Raw genomic sequence first — 7352 nt, 5'->3', positions numbered from 1 at the left:
AACAATGAAGCAACAGAAAGAGAAATCAAGGAATCAATCCATTTGCAATTGCACCAAAAACCATAAAATACCTAGGAATATATCTAACCAAAGAGGTGAAAAATCTATACATGGAAAGCAATAAAAAGCCTATGAAAGAACTTGAAGAAGGCCCCCCAAAATTGAAAAATATTCCATGCTCCTGGATAGGAAGAACAAATATTGTTAAAATGTCGATACTACCCAAAGCAATCTACATATTTAATGCAATCCCTATCAAAATAACACCAGTATTCTTCACAGAGCTAGAACAAATAATCCTAAAACTTGTATGGAACCAGAAAAGACCCCAAATAGCCAAAGCAATCTTGAAAAGGAAAACCAAAGCAGGAGGCATCACAATCCCAGACTTCAAGCTATACTACAAAGCTGTAACCATCAAGACAGTATGGTACTGGCACAAGAGCAGACACTCAGATCAATGCAATAGAATAGAGAACCCAGAAATGGACCCACAAACATATGGCCAACTAATCTTTGACAAAGCAGGAAAGAATATCCAGTGGAATAAAGATGATCTCTTCAGCAAGTGGTGCTGGGAAAACTGGACAGCGACATGCAGAAGAATGAACCTGGACCACTTTCTTACACCATACACAAAAATAAACTCAAAATGGATGAAAGACCTCAGTGTAAGACAGGAAACCATCAAAATCCTTGAGGGGAAAGCAGGAAAAAAACCTCTTTGATCTTGGCCGCAGCAACTTCTTACTCAACACGTCTCTGGAGGCAAGGGAAACAAAAGCAAAATGAACTACTGGGACCTCATCAAAATAAAAAGCTTCCACACAGCAAAGGAAACAATCAGCAAAACTAAAAGGCAACCAACGGAATGGGAGAAGATATTTGCAAATGACATTTCTGATAAAGGGTTAGTATACAAAATCTATAAAGAATTTATCAAACTCAATACCCAAAAAACAAATAATCCAGTGAAGAAATGGGCAAAAGACATGAAAAGACACGTCTCCAAAGAAGGCATCCAGATGACCAACCGCCACATGAAAAAATGCTCAATGTCACTTATCATCAGGGAAATACAAATCAAAACCACAATGAGATACCACCTTACACCTGTCAGAATGGCTAACATTAACCACTCAGGCAACAACAGATGTTGGCTAGGATGCGGAGAAAGAGGATCTCTTTTGCATTGTTGGTGGCAATGCAAGCTGGTGCAGCATCTGTGGAAAACAGTATGGAGGTTCCTCAAAAAACTAAAAACAGAACTACCCTAAAACTCAGCAATTGCACTACTAGGCATGTACCCAAGGGATACAAAAATCATATGACTTCACTCATATGAGGACTTTAAGAGACAAAACAGATGAACATAAGGGATGGGAAACAAAAATAATATAAAAACAGGGATGGGGACAAAACAGAAGAGATTCATAAGTATGGAGAACAAACTCCAGGGTTACTGGAGGGGTTGTGGGAGGGGAGATGCGCTAAATGGGTAAGGGGCACCAAGGAATCTACTCCTGAAATCACTGTTGCACTATATGCTAACTGATTTGGATGTAAATTTTAAAAATAAAAAATAAAAAAAATACAGTTTGGGGTCCTTAATGTCAATTTGGAGCTTCAAAATGATGTTTTTAATTCATATGGTCTCATCATAGGTGTATTAGTGTCTTATAGCTGCTGTCACAAATTGCCACGACTTAGTGGCTTACAAAAAAAACACAAATTTATTACATTGCAGTTCTATTGGTCTCATGCTAAATCATGAGTCTGGGGAGGGCAGTGTTTGTACTGGAAGCTCTAGGGCAGCTTTAGGAAAGAATTTATTTCCTTGCTCTTTCTAGTTAGAAGCCTTCCTCTCTGGAGGTGTGGAGGTCGTCTGTCTTCCTTGGCTTGTTGCCACATTCCTTCATCTTCAAAACCAGCAAGGTTGGGGTGAGTCTTTCTCATGCCATCTCTCTGGCTCTTCCCTTCTCCCTCCCTCTTCCACTTACAAGGACTCTTGTGATTACATTAGCCCTGGCCAGATAATCCAGAAAAATCTTCCATATCAATGTCAGCTAATTAGCAACCTTGATTCCAATTGCCACCTGAATGTCTCATTGCCATGTAACAGATCACATTCATAGGTTCCAGGCATTAGGACATAAAAATATTTAAGATGCCATTATTCTTCCACTACAATATGCTTCTCTTTACCAGTTTTTAATATACAGTAAACCATGTCCAGTCATGCAGAATTTTTATATTAAGGTAAACTTTGCTTATAAGCTAATCTTAATCATAAAAATACTAGTGACAAGGTAGACAATAAGTAGAGAATCAAAGAGGTTTGGAGACTGTTTCATAGTTACTTCTAAAGGTAAAAGAATATTCTATGGTCCAGCAATTCTACTCTTAGGCATTTCCCCAAGATAAATGTAAAGATATGTTCACAAAAAGGCTTGTATGTGAAAGTTCATAGCAGCTTTATTTATAAAAGCCAAAAGCTGGTAACAGCCCAAGTGTTCATGAACAGTAATATAGGTAAACAAATATGATATATTCAGGAAATGAATAAATTACTGATGTAACAACAATATGGATGAATCATACACAATAGCACTTTATTGAGTGAAAGAAACCATGTAAATAACTACAAAGGAATACATACTATATGATTCTTTATTTGAAATCCTAGAATAGGCATAATAATTCATTATAGAAGTCAGATGTTTTGGGAAAGTAACTGGAAAGGGACAAAATGGAATTTTTGAGAGTGTTTGGGTGGTAGTTACTGTGTCATTCAAATTGTCTATCAAAGTTCCCTGGTAACTACCTAGATAGCGTCTGAGTAACTTCAAACTTCACTTGTCTTGTACATAGTTTTAGTTCCTTTGCTATTAAATTTACTCTCAGACATTCTCACTCTTGTTAAAATTACTTGTAGGGAATCAGTAAAAAGCTCCATTTATTTGGATCCAAACAAAGTAGCCAAACACATATATTGCCCCAATTTAAACATTTTCCCATAAGCATAACTATTTTCAGAGAACAAATGTCCTTGCCTTTCTCTCATGGGCTGTTGCTTTATGTATTTCTCTTCCAAATTGATAATCCACAATGACTGTACTCAGTGCCACAGGAGAGGAGTACATTACTGCAGGCTCATTACCTTTAAAAAGGTGTGTATCTATTTCTCATTAATTAGAATGAAATAAGATCAAATAATAGACCAATTCATGATAATTTCTGTTCTTGTAATTGACATCATCAAACAAATGAATTCAAGAACAATGAATATTTCCAATTAGAATTTCTTCAACCTTATTTACATTCAATTTTCCCTTATAAAAATTTAAATTCAATCAATTTTTATTTACTGAGAGTATATCTGTAAGAAGCTCACACTAATTAGATCTGAAGTACAAAATTCAATTATATAAGGTAGGTCAGGTTGAACTCATTTGTCAAACTTCAAATTATAAGTAACTTTTAGATAGTTTCTTGTTATATACTTATACCTTCCAGGTCAAAATCCTTTGTATAAGTAACTTTAAAAAACCAAATGCTTTGGGGCATCTGGGTGGCTCAGTAGGTTAAACCTCCAACTTTGGCTCAGGTCATGATCTCTCAGTTTGTGAGTTTAAGCCCCGCGTCGGGCTCTGTGCTGACAGCTCAGAGCCTGGAGCCTGCTTCAGATTCTGTGTCTTCCTGTCTCTCAGCCCCTCCCATGCTCGCACTCTGTCTCTCTCTGTCTCTCAATAATAAAAAAACATTAAAAAAAAACCTTTGAACTTCACATTTGCTTATCCTTATCAATCTATGGAACACCATTCCACTTATTTTGTCCAAAACTAAGGGTGACATGCCAAATTTATTGTTTGAAATATAGCTGGCACACAATCTTACATTAGTTTCAAGCGCAAAACATAGTGATTCGACAACTCTATACATTATTCTATGCTCATCACAAGTATAGCCATCTGTCACCATATAACACTATTACAATACCAATGATTATATTCCCTTTGCTATTCCTTTCATCCTGGTGATATCCTGGTTACATGTCAGTTTTAATTCTCTTTCCACTAATTGCAAAAATAGTACCTTTCCGAAAAAATTTCCAAATAAATCCTAAGTTTTGAAACTTATTTTTCTCTTTCGTTCCATTTTTCTGAACATTTAATAACATCTGGGGCCACATATTTAGTTCTCAACTTTGAAGTTAATTTAGAAAAAACTATGGATCTCAATTTACCAATGAATCAGTAAAGAAATAGACAGTTACCTTTTTATTTTTTCAACTCAAATTCATCCTTATAAACATGTGCAAAATTAAACCAATTAAAGAGTGAGCATATGTGCATACTGACAAAATATGCCAATATTTAGTATTTAATGTGTTACGGGACCATAACAAAACTCAACAAAAGGTAGTCTTAAAATGTATCACACTATTTCTACACATAAAACATGCTTTCTACAGAGCACTTCCCGGGCTGCGGACACCGCTCTGTGGGAGGAAGGAGCCCAGAGATCAGCCCACTGCTGCACCTGTGTCAGATCCCTCTGGTCTGACTGAACCCAGTTTGGCCTGCTCAGCCTCAGCAGCGGCAGGCCGCAGCTCCTACTGGAAATTACACAACACAGAATATTTGGGGTGAGTGACATCTTCTTGAAAGACCTTCGAGAATTACGAAAGGAAAAAAAAAAATAATGCATTTAAGAAAGTGGTAAAGTTTGGAAAGGGGAGGGAAAAAAAAATCCCTGATATTCAACTTGGCTGAATGCTTAGATGTCGGTGGACATGAATAGCCAGGGGTCTGACAGCAATAAAAAGGACTATGACCCAAATTGTGAGGAGGAGGAAGAAGATGAGGACCCCGGGGGCACAGAGGTCTACTATGTGGGAGTAGCCAGTGATGTGGAGCAGCAGGGGGCCAACGCCTTTGATCCTGAAGAGCACCAGTTTACCTGTTTGACCTACAAGGAGTCTGAGGGTGCCCTCAATGAGCACATGATACCTAGCCTCTGTCCTAAAAACCACTGATGCTTACTGCCACCAGTACATTCTCCCTATGGCACTGGTATCTCATTCAGTTGCTAAACTTATATTAGTTAATTTCCACTGGCAAGTTGCAGAGATATTGGACACATACGAATCTAATTCTGCTCAACCTCTCATTGAAGCTCAAGTTCAGCCCTGTTCCTTGAAACGTGTCCCCACAGCCCACCCCCTCATCATTGTGCAGTGTGTATGCAGTTTGCGCAGAAGGAAAACCTGCTCTCTCCTGCCTGTCAGCACTTTTGCCATAGCTTCTGGGAGCAGCCCCGTTTATACTTGTTGAGGATGGTGCGGGTGTGGGAGTCTCTTGAATGGCTCGGGATCCGCCACTCCAAACACCAGAGGACTTTGTGTGCTTCCACTGTTGCCCAACAAAGAATTAAGAGACAAATACAGGCACTACCACTTGAGGGACTATGTGGAGAGTCATTACCAGCTCCAGCTTTGCCCTGGTCCAGACTGCCTCCATGGCTATTTGGGGACAGGAGCCCAGAGCTTGCAGAGTAGAGTGCAATAAGTGCAACCAAGTCTTATGCTTCAAGTGTGGGAGGTACCACGTCCCCACAGACTGCGCTACAATCCGGAAATGGCTCACAAAGCGTGCTGAACGGCCAACTACATTAGGGCTCATATTAAAGACTGTCCCAAGTGCGACACCTGCACTGAGAACGAAGGCTGCAATCACATGCAATGCTCCAAGTGTAAATATGACTTGTGCAGAATATGTCTAGGAGACTGTTAAGACCCATGTCAGTGAGTACTATGAGTGCAGTCAGTACAAGGAGAACCCTGACATTGTCAAGCCCAGGCAGCAAGCCCAGGCCAGGGAGGCCCTCAAGAAATACTTGTTCTACTTTGACAGATGGGAAAACCACAAGAGCTTGCAGCTGGGGGTGCAGACATACCAGCAAATTCCTGAGAAGATTCAGGATAGGGTCATGAATAATCTGGGGACCTGGAATGATCGGCAGTACCTACAGAATGCTGCCAAGCTCTTGGTCAAGAGCCAGTACACCCTGCAGGACACTTACTCTTTGCCTGTTACACGGAGTCTGGACCCAGGAAGAAGCTCTTTGAATACCAGCAGGCTCAGCTGGAGGCTGAGATGGAAAACTTGATGTGGAAAGTGGAGTGTGCAGACAGAAACGACAGAGGGGACACAGAAAACTGGACAGATGCACATAGCAGTGGAAGAGAAACTAGCTGAAGGATTCCCATGACAGCTAGGTTGGGACATGGATGTGACGGCATGAGGGAGATGTGGTTGTGAGATCTCCCAGCTGCCATCCTGTATGCTGTAGGCTTTGCCTTTCAGGACCCAGGCAACAGCTGAGGCCCACACTCCTGAGAGACACTGGCCACACACGACTCGGTTGATTTCTGTTTTCTTATCATCTTTTTGCGTTTTGTTTCTACTAGGGTAAAGGACATGTTGAACTAGCCTCTTGTCAGGACTTTTAATCCCCCCTGGGTGGTTGCTGGTAGGGAAAGTTTTTTTTCTGAATGACTATTAATAGTTTTACAACCTATATAGTTTTCAAAGTTTCTATAATTATACAAAAAAATAAGCAAACCACAGAATTATACAGAATCCTTTAAAAAATAAATTGGCATTTGTGTGTTTAAAAAAATACTCTGTACAGAGTTCAATGATATTTGTTTAATTGAGCTCAATTCACATTGCTATTCACACAATACACGTTTTAGATGATACTGAATTTAAAACCATTTAAAAGCCATCTTCAGATTGAGGGATTACTTATTTGCCAGAAGAAGGATATTAAGTCCCTCAGAGAAATATAAACTCACAAGTCTGTTTTCTGTGCTGCCCGATACGATGTTTTCTGCAATTTCTTCTAGATCTGTACAAATCTTAGTCAGTAGACTTAGACTCAAATATTATTAGGAAGGATTCACCCTCTGTTTGGGGAAAACCAGTTTAAATTTGTATATAACAGAAAAGCTTCCCTAGACGATTCAATTGTTAACACAATTTTCTTCAGGAACCAAAGAATTTAAAAAGAATTACCTTGTGGACACTGTATGCTTTGTTAATTAAATTTCGTATAAGTCATACTTAAGTCCTTTCTATCATTGTGAATGACATTTACTCAATTTTATGGTATTCCTAAATAAACCCAATCTGACTTAATTCTTATTTGTCTCTCCCAAAATCCTTTACTTAGCTTATCACTACAGGGAATCAAAATTAGACCTATGTATAATGACTTTGTATTTATACCCATTGCATACTCACTGGCCACACTACCTTGTCTGACTGTTAGCATGTGAAAACACT

The 7352-nt window shown here is 39.1% G+C and overlaps 1 pseudogene; it reads left to right on the top strand.

Annotated features, from left to right (window-relative positions):
• The first annotated feature begins 4783 nt into the window (after positions 1-4783).
• Positions 4784-6260, top strand: LOC132669657 (E3 ubiquitin-protein ligase ARIH2 pseudogene; annotated as a pseudogene).
• The last annotated feature ends 1092 nt before the right edge of the window (positions 6261-7352 follow it).

The sequence above is a fragment of the Panthera onca genome, chromosome B3, assembly GCF_046562875.1.
Source record: "Panthera onca isolate mPanOnc1 chromosome B3, mPanOnc1 haplotype 2, whole genome shotgun sequence".
In the NCBI taxonomy this organism is placed as follows: Eukaryota; Metazoa; Chordata; class Mammalia; order Carnivora; family Felidae; genus Panthera; species Panthera onca.
This window is presented reverse-complemented; position numbering and strand designations above follow the sequence as displayed.